Source organism: Crocodylus porosus, unplaced genomic scaffold (assembly GCF_001723895.1).
Source record: "Crocodylus porosus isolate Cpor-Errol unplaced genomic scaffold, CroPor_comp1, whole genome shotgun sequence".
Classification (NCBI taxonomy): Eukaryota; Metazoa; Chordata; order Crocodylia; family Crocodylidae; genus Crocodylus; species Crocodylus porosus.
The window spans coordinates 5389938-5408340 of record NW_017728926.1 but is presented as its reverse complement, the minus strand read 5'-3'; the positions used below and the strand labels follow the sequence as shown (position 1 = coordinate 5408340).

At 42.3% G+C, this 18403-nt stretch overlaps 2 long non-coding RNA genes across 5 annotated transcripts in view; both read left to right on the top strand.

Moving 5' to 3' along the window:
* Nucleotides 1-65: 65 nt before the first annotated feature.
* Nucleotides 66-18403, top strand: part of LOC109314229 — a 34135-nt gene continuing 15797 nt past the window's right edge. For all 4 annotated transcript variants that reach the window (XR_002102253.1, XR_002102255.1, XR_002102254.1 and 1 more), the window contains exons 1-2: nt 66-336; nt 2085-2211. This is a non-coding gene — a long non-coding RNA (uncharacterized LOC109314229). The remainder of the gene's footprint in view (nt 337-2084; nt 2212-18403) is intronic.
* Nucleotides 3336-10507, top strand: LOC109314230. Its single transcript, XR_002102256.1, has 3 exons — nt 3336-7194; nt 8575-8581; nt 10494-10507. It is a non-coding gene; the product is annotated as an uncharacterized LOC109314230 (long non-coding RNA).

The following is an 18403-nucleotide window of genomic DNA, read 5'->3' as shown; positions in this document are numbered from 1 at the left end:
CCGACCAGTTTTAAAAGGTCAGCGTTTGACCTTGTCGGTGTTTAAGTAGATCTCATTGTGCTGTATGCAGGCTGGCTTTATATATTCATGGAAAACAAAAGTGCAGCTTTCACTCTGCCAGCCCCCTCTTGCCAAACATTTTTTTTCGTTTGGGTTGATGTGGGTGCTCCAGTCCCTGGCACTGTAATGTGATAGAATTGCTGCTACAACGGTCCTTTACACACTCCCCAAAGAATGCCAGTTTCAGTTTTTCAGTTTGCAGGAAATTTATGGGTGGGAGTGTGTTACGAAGAACAAGATGGCAGCCAAACAAGCCACTGAATGGCTTTCAGACCCGTGAGTATCTGACAAAGCTGTTAAGTGGACATATATTGCATATTTCTTCCTTGTGCAGTTGGAAGAGTGTGTATGTTCCTGGCTAACTTCTCTTGAATGCAGCTGGGAGTTGTGTACACAGAAAAGCAGAGAGAAAGAAAGAGCATTTCCTGTTGAACTATTGTTTTCAGTGATGAGCTTGATTCAAAGCCTACTACTGTCTACCGACGCTGTACAAAATGAACTTCTCTCTGCTGCCAGAAGTGAATCAGTAGGATCTCAGGTCACACTCTGCTCCAGCAGCGTGCAACGGTATGGACTCTGCTTGCCAGTAATGTCGTGGTATTACAGGCATCACAAAGTAAATGCTGGATTAGTGGGCATGTCTACATGGGACGTTTACTGTGGAGTTGCCTAATGAACTCCAGTAAAACGTCAGCAACTACACATGCGGTACTATTAGGATGGAGTAATCTAATTAACTCTGCTGCAGGATAGTACTGCCAGACACAAGTGCTATCCTATGGTGAGTTATTTACTCCACCACAGTGAAAGTATAGATGCTGATGGGGCTGGCTGGGGCATGAGGGTGGTTCAGTGTGGGGGCTGCCTGCTGGCTAGCCTGGCAGTGGAGCACCCTCATGCCCCTGCCAGCCCCTACAGAGCAAGTTGAGCTGGGGAGGAGCAGCCCTGAGCTGGCAGGCTAATTCTGCACTTCCCCATGCTGCAGTCCCAGGTACACATGCAAACAGTGTGCCTGAGAGTAATAAACTTTGGCACAAACTGAGCCAGAGTTTATTCAGTTGCCTTAATAGCACATGTAGATGCACCCAGTAAGTAGCGCTCCCTTTCCTACACCAGAGACCAGACTTGTGGGTGCTGGTTTCTGTCAGGGTAGAAAAATCACCAGTGACATTTTAAACAAGACTCTAGTACAGGGATTTCCAAACTGTAGTATGCATACCCCTGTGAGTATGCGAGACATCTCTGGGGGTACACAGGAGAATTTGTGTATTGCAGATTTAATTTTGATTATAATAATTGGCATTTAAGGGGTTAAAATAGAAAATGTATGCTGGTAGGGCTACATGGGTAGCTGGTAAATTTGGAAGAGAGTATGCAATAAGAAAAAGTTCAGGAACCTGTCCTCTAATGTGTACTGTTTTCTTGCATAAGCATTGGGAACCCCAAAAGATGTATTCTGAAGTACTGTATAACAAAACTTGATTGTCTTGGCCACTGAATTTCAATGGGTTATGGGTGTCTTCTTTCTCCCTTAGGCTTTTTGCAAACCTCAACCTAAATTTTTCATTAGGTATCACTAGGGATGCTGTCCCAGATGTGCACAGCTGTATCAGTAATGTTTCTGAGCTCACGGGCAGTACATTATTCCTCCAGCTGGTTTGTAAGCTATTGTGTTGCCAAGTAGTCCCAAAAAATCATATATGCTTATAAATCTCAACCTAGCAAATATACCCCAGTACAAAGTTGTTGGATATTTACACCCATACAAATAATGTTACATACTAATGTTTTGGGTCATTTTTATATCACAGAGAAAGGAATAAAATATACGCCTTTCCTCAGGGCATCAATTTGGACACAACAACATTGTAATTCATGTACATACATAAAATTTTATAGGTATTATTTAATACCCTTTACACTTCAACTCCCATCTGCCTGTGGAACTTGTTTGCTCTTTATGTTCCCACTTGGACTTTCTGTTCAGTTTCTGACATCTCTCTTGCACTGTTTACCACGTACAGGCAATGAGCTGTTTCACATTCGGTGCCGATTAGGAGACATTCCAAGCTACCGGTACTATTTCTAGTCTCGATACTCTGAAACGTGTGAAATACGCTACAGATTCTGATCCAGTCGTTATAAACCAAAGTAAGTCTGTTCACTTCAGTGGAGTGGCTGTTGATTTACAGCACTGGTTTGGAACCAGCAGCACTCAGTGTTTCCCTGTTCTTACACTGCTTATTTTGGGGGAATGATTATATTGCATGCTTCCTTTGTGTGGTGTTCGTTTAGTTTTATTGTAAGCTCCTTTGATCAGATTCGTCCTTCTTATTTGGTCCTTGGGTAGTTGGGAAAGAATCTCTGTCCATTATACATAACATAGGACACCTCTCTGCATTGATTTTTAATGTACCGTATATTTCTTTTAATCACTAGCTTTGTCAGAAGTGAAATTAAAGTAATCAGAGACCCCATAGATACCATTTCCATCTCCGCCCCTGGGCTGAGCACACACAAATTACTGAACCCCCATGTTAGTCCTTTAACGCAGTATACATTGGATCTATAACATTTTCCAAGTCCAGAAGGGAGGGGGAGAATTCAGGCTTACAAAGCAACTGGAGACAGTCCACCAAAGGTTTTATTTATGAGAAATATTCCTATATTGAAAATGTTCACACGTTGTTTGTTTGTAGGAAAGCAAGAAATTTCCATATGGAAAAAGACTGAAAAGGGTTGAAATAATGAGACTCTGTTGGAACATTCATGGATTTGTTCCTTTATCTGTCTCAGAATTAATCACAACAGAGATGAGAAGTTGACAATTCGGCACAGTGGAGGGCTTCACGCCGTCTGAAAGGACATTCTAGATACTGAATACAAATGAAGATGATTTCTCTTAAATCTTTACCTGACAACTGGTTGCAACTGGACATTTGCTAGTTCTTCTCCTTTGGCAATCCCTCACAGTCGAGGATAATTATCTTCCATGACTGTCTTATCTGTGGGTCCAAAGATGGCTGGTGAGGCCAATCAGAGATCCAAAGACTCTGTTGCAATGCATGCAGTTGTTTCCAAGTGGGGTGGGCAGCTCTGGATTCGTGGTTTGGTCCACAACACATTGTTTCTGCCACTTCAGCTTTTCTGTCTTCTGTTGTTGTTGTTGCGAGGTTTCAGAGTACTGAGATCCTTGCAGCAGACTCTTCCTCCATTTGGCGAGGTCTTGGGTGATAGTCTCCCACAAGTCGATGTCAATGTTGCATTTTTTCAAGTTGGTCTTGGGGATGTCCTTGAAGCACTTTCTTTGCCCCCACTCTTGAGCATACAGCTTGACTGAACTGGATGAATAAAACTTGGTTCAGGAGTCTGAAGTTGGACATCTGGACAAAGTGTTAGAAGTATAAGAGTTTACAGTGTAGTCTAAATAACCCTATGAGTTATGCATGATCTTTTTTGGTACTGTTGTGAAGTAGACTGAATGTCCCTGGATGTAAAAGGTACAGCCATTCTCCACTTTATTTCACTTTCACTTGTTGCAGTGGAGACCAGCAGGTCCCACTCCTGGAGGGAAAAAAATTCAAAACAACCCAGAAGGAACCAGAAACCTGAGAAAGGAAGAGAGACAGCTGAAATAATGCCCTCATGGGAATCTGCTTATTGTACATTACAGTTCATCTGGATGGATATATTAATTTGTGTCTCACTGTGAGGAGGGTCAAGCAGATTGGTTTCATTTATATAATCAGCTTGACACTTCTGACCCAAATTTCAGTCTGCCTCAGTCATTACTGAGAACTGGGGGAAACACCAAAGATATATAGAAGTTTAGATAAATGTCCAACCCCCCCTCACCCCCAAAAAAATAAAAAATAAAAATAAAAAAATTGTTCCAGAATGTTTATTCTGGAGAACAGGCTGGAAATCTGGTGAGAACAGGTTTTATCCTAGTTTTGAGCTGAAAATAGCCTTACTCATAGCATTACATTATATTTGATTCCTATCCTGGCTGGAACAAAATATTTGGAGCTCCAGGGAGATTTGAAAGGCACAAACAAAATTACCAAAGCTTTCTGACTGTCCAAAATAAGCTTTAGTCTTGGGTGATGTTCTAGCTTGCTGAGGTTTCTATTTCAGCCAAGCTGGTTAATAATAACAGATGAAAGTCAAGTATTTACTCAAGTTATTTCCCTATTGACTTGCTTGATTTGGGTCTGTCAAAGGAGAATAAAGAGATCTGTATTTGGCCAGTTAGTAGGAATGGTCAGTGTTTCTATAACGTTTTTCATCCAGGCCCTCTAGAGATTTGGCTAAGTCTCACTGTCATCATGTTACAGCTGGGGAATGGGTGGCAAAGGGATTTGCCTAGGGTCATGCAGTGAGCCATTGTCAGAGCTGGGGATAGAGCCCAGGCTGTTTGACTCCTTAGCCTGTTCTCTGCCCAGCACATCATGGTTCCTTTTGCTCAGCTACCCAGTGGGATCTTCCCTGGGCATTTGTGAAGCAAAGTGGCCTGATCTTTACAGCAGCTGTTTCTGAACACAAGTCACATGCTGCATACACAAAATTGATCTCGCTAATTAAAATAATGCATGCTAGTCTCTAGAGAAAAGTATCCAGAGGTGGCTATGACTAGACTAGATAAGTTCCTTTGCACAACAACTTTTTAAAAATATGGGAGCAAGCAATCCCAGTGAAGCAAAACACTTGGAGAAATTATAATTTCCACAGCAACTTTACAAGATTTTTGTAGCATATTCCTGCAGAAGAGAGGCCGAGAGAGTTGTCTGTGAAGTTGTATCTTCTGATACCCAGTGGTCATTTTATTGTAAGCTGAACTGGTGCTTTAGTATGGACTGTTCGTCATTGGCACTTACAGGCGTGGAATGACAAGTCTATCCAATGTTGGGGGGTTTATAGGAAATGCTTATTCAGCTTCTGTCTCCTGGAAATCCCACAGTCCCAGTGGGATGACTTTAGTGGGAAGAGTCTGGGCCATGAGTGGTAGCTTTTGTTGCACATTCCTCTGCTTGGGATGAATTCCACGTTAGAAGAGGTAATGTTTTCCACAGTGAAATTGTTCTGCAACCTCAAAAGGGCTCCATTGTACATTGCTTGCTTTCCCCCCTGAGGCTTTTGCCCAGGAAATGCTGGGTTTCCACTGCACGTGATTTGCACACGTTCTTGTTTGTGTAAGCAACGTTCTGCCATGTTCAGCAAACACTAAAATTCACATGCGGCAAAGGCCCATCATTTTCCAGTTTCGGGTGGGGGTGGAGGGTTGCATTCCAGCCCTGATTTTATCTGCTAATATCATATTTTGGCTTCATTCCCTGATAGTTTGATGTCCCAAATTTTCCTTGTTAGCACAGGGAAATCACAAGCTGGTAGGGAGCAAACGCCAGTAGGTCTGGGATTGATTACAAACAAAACTCCCAGATAAGATCATAAATTTAACCCATCTCTGTGATGTGATCGTATCAGGATTCAAGTACGTCTAAAAAGTTGTTTCCGATTTTCAGCCACTTCATATGGTTTCTATCCATCCCGGCTGTGAGCGAAGCGCGCTCGTGGTGGGGACCCTAATCCATGCCAGCCCGGCTCAGGAGAAGCCCTCGTTTCTGTTATTATTGTATTATAAAAACGGATAGAAATGATTCAGACAAGATGGACATTTCAAGGAGGATCAGTTCAAACACTGGCAAGATAAGATGGGCTTGATCATAAGAAAACAGGGCTGTTTTCCCATTTGGTTCCTGAGCTGAGTTGAATTTAAACAAATTCATCCCCTGGGTTAACCCCATCAAAGTCAAGGGAGCAGCACCAGCACTGGAACTGGCTCCTGATGCTTTATACATTATATATAATGAAGATCTATCTATCTTTCTTTCTTTAAAGAATGATCTAATTGAAACACATTGGGTCAGTTTCAGGAAAAGCAGTATATATAGCATTTTACCGCTCCCTGATCTCAAATGCATCTTCCACGCACCAGGAGAGATTTTTGTGCTCGGCTCACAATGGCTCCTGTGCTAACATTTACCTCCCTTTATACAGGCTGTACATCTAAGCTGCCCTTTTTCCCTAGGGCAAATGACCATTGGGTTCCAGCTTCTTTGCCTGAAACCAGATTGAGGGTTACACCTTCCTCAGTGCCAGGAGTCAATGCTCTCCCATCCATCCCCCTCACCCTATGGTACCAGGTGATTTAATGTTACTGTTGCTTTAACAGCCTCATCGCTGTTCTGGCTACACAGTAGTTGTCTCCTGTGTGACTGTGCCTGGGAAAATCTATTACTGGAGTGTCATTAATCTGAGGCTGCCGCCTCTGGCACTTTCTGACTCTTCTATTTAATGGGCCTGTGCTTCCTGAGCTCTGGAGACATGCTGTTTTCCTCTCTTGATCAGCTTTGTTTAATTATCAAAATATTTGATGCAGAAAATTGACATTAGTGGTGAAGGTTTCTGCCTTCCTCCTCCTCACACCCTCCCTCCCTGCCTCGTGGTGACATTGAGATCTTCCGCCTGCGCCGCCTGCACCACCTGCACCTTAAAATAGCAAACCGCTTGTACAATCATGTGCTTGTCCAGGCGCGAGCAGCATTAGCAAGCCACAGGTAGGGCTGCTGCAACCCCCTAGGTACACGGTGCAGCACCTCACCCAAGCGTGAAGAGACAGGGCTGCACAGGAAACACAGCTGCACCTCCTATGGCATCGCGTTCTCTGCCTGCAAATCCAGTCATGAACTATGCCAGTGTTTTCGGCAAGTCTGCCTGTGGGGAGAGTCTCCAGCCCCAAGTCCCATCCCTCAGCATGCGTTGATTAAGAAATACAAGATGCAAAAAGGTTAAAAAAAAAAATACAGAGCAAGGTTTTGCATTCTGCAGCTGGAGGAGTGGTGACACTACTGCTTCACTGACTGTGGGTCTCTCCTGAATGCTTGAATAGCCTTAGATCCTGCTTCCTGGCTGGGCTTATTCCTGTGCCCAGAGACCACAGCTCCTGATTCTCAAATTGGAGCCATTACCTTGTCCTTGTCAAGAAAAGATCAAGAAGCAACTTGATTATGGGACATATGCATCTTCCCAAGCAACAGGAGAGGCACCCTAAGAATGAATGGCTGGAAGTTTAAAGTGAAAACAAAGGCACAAAATCTAATGGGTACGGGTGACTGAAATAATGGGACAAACAATCAGGGTGTCTCTGCATTTTGAAGCATTCAGTTCAAGACGACATGCCTCTCTGGCAGACTGCTGTAGTCAGATACGGGTTCCTGGTCTCATCTTCAGTGGCTCCAGTGAGCTGATCTAGTGGCCCCTTCTGGACTTAAAATCTATGAAAAACCCCATGGTGTATTACCTTGTTACAGAGAGCAAAACCCAATTCAAATGGGATCCCATACCAGTACTCCCAATTTTCACAGAGCAGCTTTCCTAGCTTTAGCAGCTTTCTTTGGCCTGCTGTCTCATTCATTGTTTTCCGTGGTACTCAGTGAGCAATAAGGGGAATTACTGAGATTCGAGGCTGCTGAAACAAAAGAAGGAAAGCTGCTTCTAATATGCTGGAAACATCCATTTTTATATACTTTATCCTCATACATATTTCCTCCATGAGACATACTCACTCTTCACACATCATGGGTGGGACCTGGTGAGCCCTTTTGTCAGATCTTGGGGAAAAGTGAGGTGCTTAGCTGCTGTGTAAGCAACTGGCTGTATTTTCTCAGTCTTATTTTAATGGTAAAGCTCTCAACTTCTGGACCAAAGCATGGTATTTTTGAAATATCATATTGACCATACTATGTGCTAGGACTGTGGGTTCAGTCCAGAAGAGGTCTTTCAAAGTTGCACAATTTTGTATTAAGGATGCTTTCAACATAAAATATTAATCTAACAAAAATCCTCTTTTCTGTTACCAGTAACACTTCAGACCAGCAAAACAGAATAATTACTTTTTCTTTTATATTTATGCTGTTGGTTTACTTTAGCTTGGGCAATGGAAATCAACTCTTTCCTTCCCCTTACTAATAAGTGGATATTAAATATGGGCAAAATGTTTTAACAGCACGTCTCCCCTTCCCATTAGTATATTATGATTCATTACAGCAGCAGTATTCTGGGGCTGCCTGTGGACTGATGATGCTTTCAATGAGAAGGGTTTTCAAAGTCAGCGCAAGCTCTCTGGTCCGAAAGAAAACCAAATGGAAGAGCTGAGCTTCTAACCCTAAGCCAGACATTGCAACGCAACTCAGGTTGGCAGATATACCCAAAAGATTTTGTTGTTCCTCCAGTGAGGAAGCAAAACAGCTGCCAAAGCATAGAAAGTCCCCCTGCCTTGTTTTAGTGGCCCATGTAACCCCTAGCAAAGGAAAGGAGTAGGGTTACATGAAAAATACAAGAAACCCATGTCATCTCTTCCATGATGTGGCATATGAGGAATACAGCGAGGTACAATCTCTCCCCTTGTGAATTGCAGCTAGCGTCTATACCCAGCTGCAGGGAAAAGGTGCACAGGCCAGAAGTGCTTCTACTCCAGATGGTAAATCGGCCCTGGGTATTCTGCAGTGGATTTTATCTGCCAGGCACAACGCATAAGCCATTGACTGCTCCCTGCCCAGCACCATTGCTAATGTGGCCTGTGTGCAGGGCCATGAGAACTGAGTTGGAAGAGGAATTTTCAAGTCAAGTGTGCAAACTTCCCTCTCAAGTAGACCTACACAGACCCCACCCCCTTATTACCAAAACCAAGCAGTATATTTAAATCTCAAGAGATGTTCACGCACAAATACCTGGCCCCATCTCCTTCAGCAGCTTGGACCGGAAGCGGTCCCCACTGCCTGCAGGTTTTCCATCAGGAATTACTATAATCCCAGCAACCAAATGGTGAGTCCATGGACTGGAACATCTTTGTGATCATTTCTTGAGAATCCCCCAAACTTTGGCTGATAAAGGAAGATAGTTCACTGTGTTGAGAAAAGCCTGGCCTGTTAAGTTAGCCAGTTTTCTTGTTTTGTTTTTTCTTTTTATTGACTTCCCTATTGGAAACAAGCCTGGCTTGTGGACTGTCTCGTGGTTTGCCTGTTTAATCCACATACACCTCAATTTGAGACCTTGACATTTTTCATGTCAGGAGTAATTCTGGTAAAGCCAAAGGACTTGCACTGCGATATATCTGGGGTAACTTCAGCAAAGGCAGCCAGGCCTATGTACTAGGTGTACCAAGACCATACTGCACGGGCCATCAGAATCGGTCCCTTGTAAATATCTAGTCCAGATTGATGGATTATCCCTACAGTGCTGTTGATGGCACTTTTATGCAAAGCCTAATCTAGTAATTGGTGTTCATTACATCACCGTTTGGGCACTAGGAAAAGAAACCTCTCTCACTCCAGTCAAACAACAAATGAAAATAACAATAAAGATAAAACCCACCGCAGTGCAAAATGAGCTCTCAGATTCATGAGCACAAACCACCAGGAGTTAAATCCTCTTGGTTTCTTCCCTGAGTGCCTCAGGCAATAGTTTTCATATATATTTCTCCATGGTCAGAAGTCAGAGCAGACCAGTGCTATCTGAGACCTTGACTTTTTTCCCTGACAGTTACAATTATTACAGCCCGGGGGACTCATTTTCTCAGTCTGGCCACCCGCTGACCTAGCCTGCAACCAGAATACACTTTAAAACAAACAAACAGCAGCTAAGCCCCCTTTCTTCTTTTTTTCCCCCCTCCCGTCCCTCAGCTGTGGAATATTTCTATACCCCACCCTTACACAGGGACATTAGCCATTACAGCTGAAGGCACAATCACATTATCAGCCCCATTTTTTCCCCCCAAAAGATAAATTTTTTATGTTGTTATTTTCTTCCCTTTTCTATTTGGCATTCGATATTTACGTGATAAACTGCAGAGCTGCTGCTAAATGGGCCCTGGTACAACTTAATAAATATAGAACAACATCCAGACTGCACTGTATTGCTTCTTCCATGTCCTGGGCTATTAAGGATTTTCCTAGATAATGTTTTCTAAATAAGGCTCTTGTTCTAATAAAGCCTGTGTGGGGGAAATGCTTTTTGATTACTATATTTATTTGTAGAACAATTATTTGGGCATCAAAGTTGATGCTGTTAACTAAAACCAGTCACCTCAGTTGGGAAGACTCTTACCTTCCTCGTTTAAAGTCGGAGCATAGCTTTAGAAAGGCACAAATACTCCACAGCCAACTTCTGCTTCTATTCCTGACGCATTTATAAGGCACATCTTGAATTTTTTAAGTCCAGTCTTTGTTGCGAAGCACTTAGATCCGTGCTATCCTGAACTGGGACCTGAGTTCACATCTGAGTTCTCTTCGGCTTACAAGACTCAAGTGTGGGGCTTCTGGCCTTTTGAAACAAAGACCCCCGAAGAGGGAGATCCTGCATAAAATAAGAGGCAGAAGTTTAAACTGAAGGGCACCTCTTTCTTCTATGGTGCATGAAATTTTCGGTAACTTCCATGTAATTGATTAGCATTTCTTATGTTAATTATTCCCAAGGATAACCCAGAAGAGAACAACAGGCTTGGGCAGGAGAGAGGTCAGTTGGACGTCTTGTGTCGTGAGGAGTGATGACAGTATATTAACTCGTTGGCCAAAGCGCTTAGCATTCTTGGTGAAACTTGCCCGGGGAAGCCGTTTAAACTTAAGAGCTATTAATCGCTCCCTCTATCAAATATTTTTTCTAAGATCGTTGTGTCCTAACCCACTTCTAGTAAATATTCTCAGCTATGTTAGAATGACAAGAGCCCTCCCATGGGATTTCATGTGTATCGAATCAAATGTAGTATGTGACAAATAAAAACCAAGCCATCAATTCCCTTGCCATTCATTGTCACTTTGAAAAAAAAATAGTTATTTAAACACTGGCATTGATCCATCCAGTTCTCAGGATTTTAATAGGAAATATAGAAAATATTAGCACCATGCAGTTGGGAGGAAATGCGGAAGTCAGAATAATTGCATACCCTGAATAATCCTTGATGTACAAAAATAAGATTGCTGTCTTTGGGTTCTTTCTAATTTGAGTGCAATGGATCATTTTAGGAAGAAATAGTTCTGTGAGTACAGTTTTCTGAACCTGCAGCTTTAGACACCCTGACAATAACTGCTTTGACTCAAATGAGGCTATGCCAATGGAGATCTGGGCCCACATGGTCGATCTTTTATGTCAATAAGACCTTCTATTTACATTACAACTATTTCATGAGTTCTTGATGAGAAAGATACTGGGGAGGGCTTTGGTGTCTTATGCATTTTAGCTTTCTGGCTGGAAACTGCTGTATCTTTAATTAACAAGCATCTGTACCAGAATTATCTCAGTACATTTCCATATGCTTTACCTTCTGTATTAAGCAACAAAAAGTCTTGCCACCAGCGTCTGATAAAAGTCAGTCTGTGTTTCTTGACTTTCACTTGGGTGTCATCTCTGAATGCTCCGTTCATTCATGGGCTTCATTCTTGCAACAGCTCTGGGAAAAGTATGTCCCCACATTCCTGATGGAAAACGGGTAAATAAGGGACTTGGCCAAAGTTCCACGGGATATTTTTGGCTAAGGTAAGAAATGACTCCAAATCCTTTGAGTCTTCTGTGGTCTCCTTATTCACCAGATTGGAAAACATGTGTATAGGCAATAAATGTTAGGATTTCCCTTTAGCAAGAATTGGACCATAAAAGCTTATTCCAAGGCTGGAACAACGGTTTGTGCTCAGCACTGGTACTGTATATGAAATAAAAGCGATCTCAATTCCAGATGGTAAAAAGGAAAGCTCCTACTTTACACTCATTGAATTTAACCCAAGTGTCTACTTTGGGGTAGTTTAACTTTACAAATATAGTATGTAATATGTTGCTTAACCAACATAATTGGCTCCTAAATACCATGATCTGATGTGTAGATCTGCCCACTTTCAATGACCTGTCATTGGAGGTACTGTCTAGTGGCAATTTGACATTAGTTGACTTCTTCTGGAAAAGATGCTTCAGCATTGGCTAATCTGCTTTGTCCAAAGCTATAATGTCATTTCTGTACATAGAAAATGTTTTAGAAATGATTGGGTCCTTAAAGATTGTGAAAGTCACCAGAAAATCATGGCATTAGAGAAGTAAGAGATGGAAATGATCTATGATATGATTTATTCCTTTTTACTAGTATTTTGCTCAAGCTAATATAAAATCTACCCAAAAAAGGAGGAATAACTACCATTTCTTTTGGGAGATTATTCAATATTTAGAATTTGCCTTATTGGAGGCAGCAGTGATCAAAATACCCCTCACAAATCTCCAAAATCATTATTTGTGGTAGTACCTGAAGTTCTCTGAGCCAGTGCAGATCCTTTCTAGTAGAGGCGTACAGGCAGACCCCATTTAAGGGCAGTCTTTACTGAGCTTTCCATTCTTTCTCCAGGATACTTTGATATTCTTTGCTAACATCTTTCCCAAGCTGCATCCTAATTGCTGAAATTATCAACGTAAAGTGACATCCAGTCCAATAAAGTGAGGCGAACTCACACAAGCTGCAAGAATTTGCACCACAAAGGCACTCTACAAAGAGCTCAGCTCTATAGAAACCACCACGAAACTCTGTGAAGAATCCCACAAAACCGCGCAGGATCCTTCAGAACGCACCACAGGAGTCCAACACTTGTTACTTCATGACACCATCTTTACATGTTAGAAGAAAAAGCACACAGAGGTCCGTAGAGCACTTACCCTGGGCTTGACACAGGCAGTGCTAATGTCGGAAGGCTTCAACTCTCATAATCCAGACAACTAAAAGGGACTCTTTTGTCTCCCCTTCCCCCTCGCAGTAAGGGACAGGTCATCCCCTTTCAACCTAGCTGAGCCTAGGTGCATAGATACTTTCATAGCCACTTGACAGGTGATCAGCTCACCACACAGACTTGTCAGCAATGCTGCTGGGGGTTATTTGGATTTAGCTGTAGACAGGAACTGAACCACAATGAGCACTGGGAAGGCACACTGTTCGTCATTTGTTTAGAGACAAGCCATCTCATACTTGTTTGAAGCCTTTTTATTGAACTCACACTCTTGTGCCAAGCACTGAAAGATTTACTTTGGCTATTGCTGTAAGATGGAAAGCTTATGAATGCATGGCTGACTGCCAGCCCTGGGTGAGCTGTGAAAGGTCTGGTACAATGGAGGGTTACATGGAACAAATGTGAATGCACTGGGCAGACGTGACTGAGGGAAGGCCCCTGCACTCAAAGAACTGCGTGAGGTTTAATCCAGTGACTGAAGTAGGGTCAAGAGATAACATACACAACTCGCAAGACTTTCAGTGGGCTCCTTTTCCAGGGCCCATAGCATTGGAAAATTAAGCTTGTTCAGGCATAGGTGCGTTGTCTATAAGAACAGCTGCTAGTCTCTGCTGACTTGCACACTGTAGCAAAGATTACAAGGGGAGATTTTGCAAACCTGAGTGCTTCCTTGGGCTCCAGCTGCAGAAGGCAATGCACTGGTTGGGCTAATATAATGCAAGGCACCCTGATCACTGTTGTATATTTCTTGCAGATGTTGCCATAATTTTGTTATGGTACAATTTGACATACGACTCCCCACTGCATCGGAAAGGGGCACATTATCTCAATTAATGTTTCACAGCAAACATGGCACTGATAGTATTCATGGGACTACAGCCTATTACCATTTGCATGGTGACTAGCACAAGAATTATGACTACGTGTGTTCACTGCAGCAAAATTTGCCCTCCGGCTCTATTTTTTTTTTTTTTTCCTTGTGACAATGTTCCCTTTTTCTCCCTCCTTCTGTTTTGATTTCTACTTAAAGTTTTATGGCTCTGTCCCCTCCAGGGTGCTATTATCTTGTATGCTAATAGGGCTATGCATATTCTATTAGCGTTGTCAGTGTGAGATAAGAGGCACATTCTGTAAGGAGCACTCAGGGGGTAATAATCACAGCAAGGGGTCTCAGTGTTACTACATTATCAGTCATCTTCACATTTCAGTGGAGCCTGTTTATGCACTTCTTCAACTGCGCAACTCAGACACCGAAAATTGCTGAATGTTTACGGAAACGGTTGCAGAGGAACATAATGGGGTTTGAGATTGACTTGATAAAGGAGACTTCTTTTGTGTTGCTTCCAGATACAAGATATTTGTAACTGCATAGAATAAGTATGACAATAAGTTATAAGGCAGTTAGCAACTGAAGTCAGTCTCAGATCCATATTTCAAGTAATAGAAACAGCTATCTAGGAACTGTTGTGAGGAGTATCTGCGCCATGTACATGTCCTCAGAGATCTCTCTCTCTCTTCTATACACACACATAAACATATGCCTCATCCAGATCATTAGACAGGATGACAATTTTTATATCAAGTAATCATGAGCCTTTGGCTATTGGAATGAAATAGGCCCATCATTTGGCAGTGTTGGGGAAAAGACATAATTGCATATCATGCAAAGGCAATAGCAGCCACTGCATAGTAGCACTCTTTGCAAGTTAAACTGCATAGCCCTCTCTGTACCAGTCAACTCCTATGTGGCTGGAGCCAATGGCATGTAAATAGTGTCATGCCAGTAACCTTGGATCCTTGCCTATAGATGAGACTTAGTGACTGGTGCACTGAGGGGTTTCTTGCTTTCAGAAGGGAATGCTGTTTCCCCCAAAACGTTCTCACTCACCAAGATACACCTGGTGGACCCCAAAAGAAGGTCGTGCAGTCAGCAGCTGCTGCAGTCAGTCAGACACTGCACCTGAATGCGCACATCTGGGTGAAGCTGCCTTTGTTTAATAGGAACTTCACCCCCAGTGCTGAAGACCTCCAAAGTGCAGTCCCACCTGCACTGCAGGTGCACACCATTGTGTGCATTCAGTTACTGCTTCAGTGATTTTGAAGAGAGCCTTATGCACTGGAAAAACCTCTGTGACCACCAGGCTTTAGAGAGGAACTTTTTAGGCTGGGGGTAAGCTGCAGGGCCAATCGCCACGTATCAATTTTAAGAATGTACGTGTGGCCTTTTAGTAGGGCCTCAGAATAAATTTCCAGTGTATAGCTGCTGGGGACACCTACGCCTGAAAGATGGGCTGGTGTGTGCATTTTAGAAAGCTGGTGCACAGTGAGGCTATCAGGTTATGTGTTTTGCTGGCAAAGAAGCCATCAAGTGGGGCACGTCTATAGTTTAGGGCCTGATTCTGTCACCTTTCACAGGCTGTAGTTGTATATTTATACAAGGGCAGATCCACTGGTTAATATGGGATGACGTCCCCTTGCAAAATACAACTGAACATGAATAGAGATTACACAATCAATCCCTTACATGTGAATTTGCTAGAAACGGGGAATCCAAAAATAGGTTGCTATGTTGTGGTCCACATAGCTATACATGAAGCAAAGAGTTACGCAAACTGCCAGGAAACATGGTGATGAGAAAGGACAAAGGAACAGTAAAACATTGAGAGCATGAGAACAAACAAGGTTTGGAGGCGGGAAGGCTATTTCCATAGTTTACTCCCTCCAGATAGAGGAGCAGACATCCTGTCAATGCAGATGTATTTAAAACCGCCTCAAATTATTTCCCAGGCTGCACAGAAATGTATATATACCTAAAGGTAAAGGTGCCCAGTTATATGATTTAAACAAAATTAATGGGAAGCAGGAGATAGATATATGCTGATTACAGCTAAACAACTGTAATGATGTTGAAAGGAGCTGTGTTTTCAGGCAGATCTACAGTACTTAAGATTACACATTAATATCAGCACCCTCTACTTTAAAAATATTTATCCTTGACATTTTCAGACATAAGGCTCATACCAAATGTATTCAGCTCCATCTCCTGAGGGTCTTGAGATTAAAACCCCTGCTTTCTCACCTTGTGATCTGGCATTAATAGCTGATAGAAAAATCACATACATGACTGACATCTTCCTAGAAATGTGAGACTGTGGAATTAATGAAGGTAATGCTGGAATGCAAGGGTCAGTTTAGAAATAGGATTTCTGTTGCCAGCTATCCAGTCATGGACTGGACAATCTGGGTGGTTATTGGGTTGTGGTTTTTTTTTCCTTAGCAGTGAGCAAAACTGATTTGGAGAATACAGCAGCCTAAAAAACATGTAGTTATGTCTTTGCCACCATTGGAAGCTGATGGACTGTGTTGCTAACGGAAATCCGGCTAATGACAACTTTAGGGAACCAATGAAGCACAAACTATTAAACTAATCCTCGTGACTATTGAAGCACGGTCAGTTCTCATGTCTTCCTGTTGCTGTCAGCCGTATCATTGTCAAATCTGCAACTTGTAGAGGGCTGGATGGCTTGAAGACCCTGATGACTTGGCATAGGACCTATCATCTTAAAGTCCATGGTAACAGTACAGATGAAGCTATTACTTGGTAGTAATTCAGTTGTTTAAGGTGAAGTGTTGGAAGTCGGTGTGTGGTTCAGATCAGTTCCTGATTGAGAGGTGTTCAGAGTCTCAAAGGGAACAATTATTCCCTGGTTTGGCAGGCTCTCCAGAATAGGCCACAGGGGTTCTCTCGCTCGAGGCGGTTCCTTGTCTATTGTAGATTATTTATGTTGGATGGATCAATGTAAGAGGAGTATCTCATCTCATCTAGGAATCTATGAAGTTCCCATCCTCCTAGCACCAGAGCCTCGGAGGTTGGGGTAGATGATCTTGAGCCTGGTGATCCTATGATTCCTGCCCATGTTGTACTTTTTCTGTGGTGTCTTGCCTTCAGTTTTGTCAATACTGTCCTCTTTGTTGCTCTTGCTGAAACTACAGAACATCCTAACATAGGATTATGGTAAAAACAGAAAAGAGAATCAGTATACAGTTGAATTATATCTGGTGAGGATGTTGGTTACCAGCAGTGCTGTAGGAGTAGTGGTGTCTTCACTGAAAAATGCCTGATTTCTTAAACTGAAATTTTTCAGGGCTGAAAAATGCCTGTTTTCTTAAATGGAAATGTTTCAGGGAAAAATAAATTTAATTTTTTCAATTAAAATAAAAAATGAAAGCATTGGGGGATGTTTGCTTTTTTCTTTTCCTCTTTCCATTTATCTTATCCTATCTCCCTTCTTTTGCAGTAGCAACATGGAAAAAAGTGGGGAGGAGGAAGGAGAAGAGAAAGAAAAGAAAGGAAGACTGCGATAGGAAATCTGAACACTGAGAAATTTGGAGGCTTCATTTTGGGGGGGGGTTAGGAAAAGAAAGGAATATTACAGGAAAAATCCAAAATCCAAAAATTGTAGTGAAAATTCTTAACATTTTCCAACCAGCTCTGCGATCTAGCTAGCAGCCATGCCTGTGTTGCTGGATGCACTGAAACTATTTCGGTTTGGGCAGATGAAAGTCTGCCCCACTCCCAGTAGTGTCATCTAGGACAAGATCATGAACACAACATACAAAAAGAAGGAGGAAGGAAACCAGTATCTGCATTCAGTGTGCTTTTGAACTAAATCAGATTAATAAAATATGTTCTGGGTCATTCACAAAGTCCAACAAGAAATTAAAATGAGGTCATCATCATTTTAAGACAGGCAGTCAGTTCTACTCCGTCGATAAGAAAACACTGATCCCCCTAATTCTTAAAATGCTGTCACCAAAGCCCGCCTTAGTACCCCAACCAGTGCTTTTAGTTGTAAGAGACCAGTTCTTTCCCTCCTTTTTAAGCCTGTTTTATCTGTGTTCTCACATTCCAAAGACCCTTTTTTAATATTCCCAGTGTATTTGCTGATCTAATGCATTGCAATAATAAACAATCACTGGCTTAAGGGGCTACCAGGTTACAGGCTTACATAGAGCTCAATCTTGTTAAAAATTCATCTAGAGTTTGTCTGGGCTTCAGCCACAAACTCCCAGCAACTGCTTACACCTTAATGACACAAAACCTCTGACATTTGCATCAGCCTTCTAAGGGCAAAACAGAAGACACTTGACTGGATGTGTGCTTCGGGAATTCTCAAAATGAAAAAAATGGAAAAGTTTTTCTTTCTGGGTAAAGGCCTTAAGTAAACACGTCTACTGCACTGATAAATATGCTATTCTTAATGACCCTTTAAAAATGGTTTTGTCCTGGATTCCCTGTGATAATTATCTTTCCTTAGTTGTGTTTGCATTTAGCAGGGGAGACTGACCCTTCCTTTTCAGTATCCTCACTGTATTTATGCAATTAATCACTTTAATTTAAACAGGGATAAACATCCCCTTTACATTCCCTTTTTGCTTCCATTATGGCTTGAGTCCTGGCTCAATATATGTCCCATGGAAGAGTTTGGGTGGGTCAAAAAACTAATAACAAAAGGGCCAATTCAACTAAA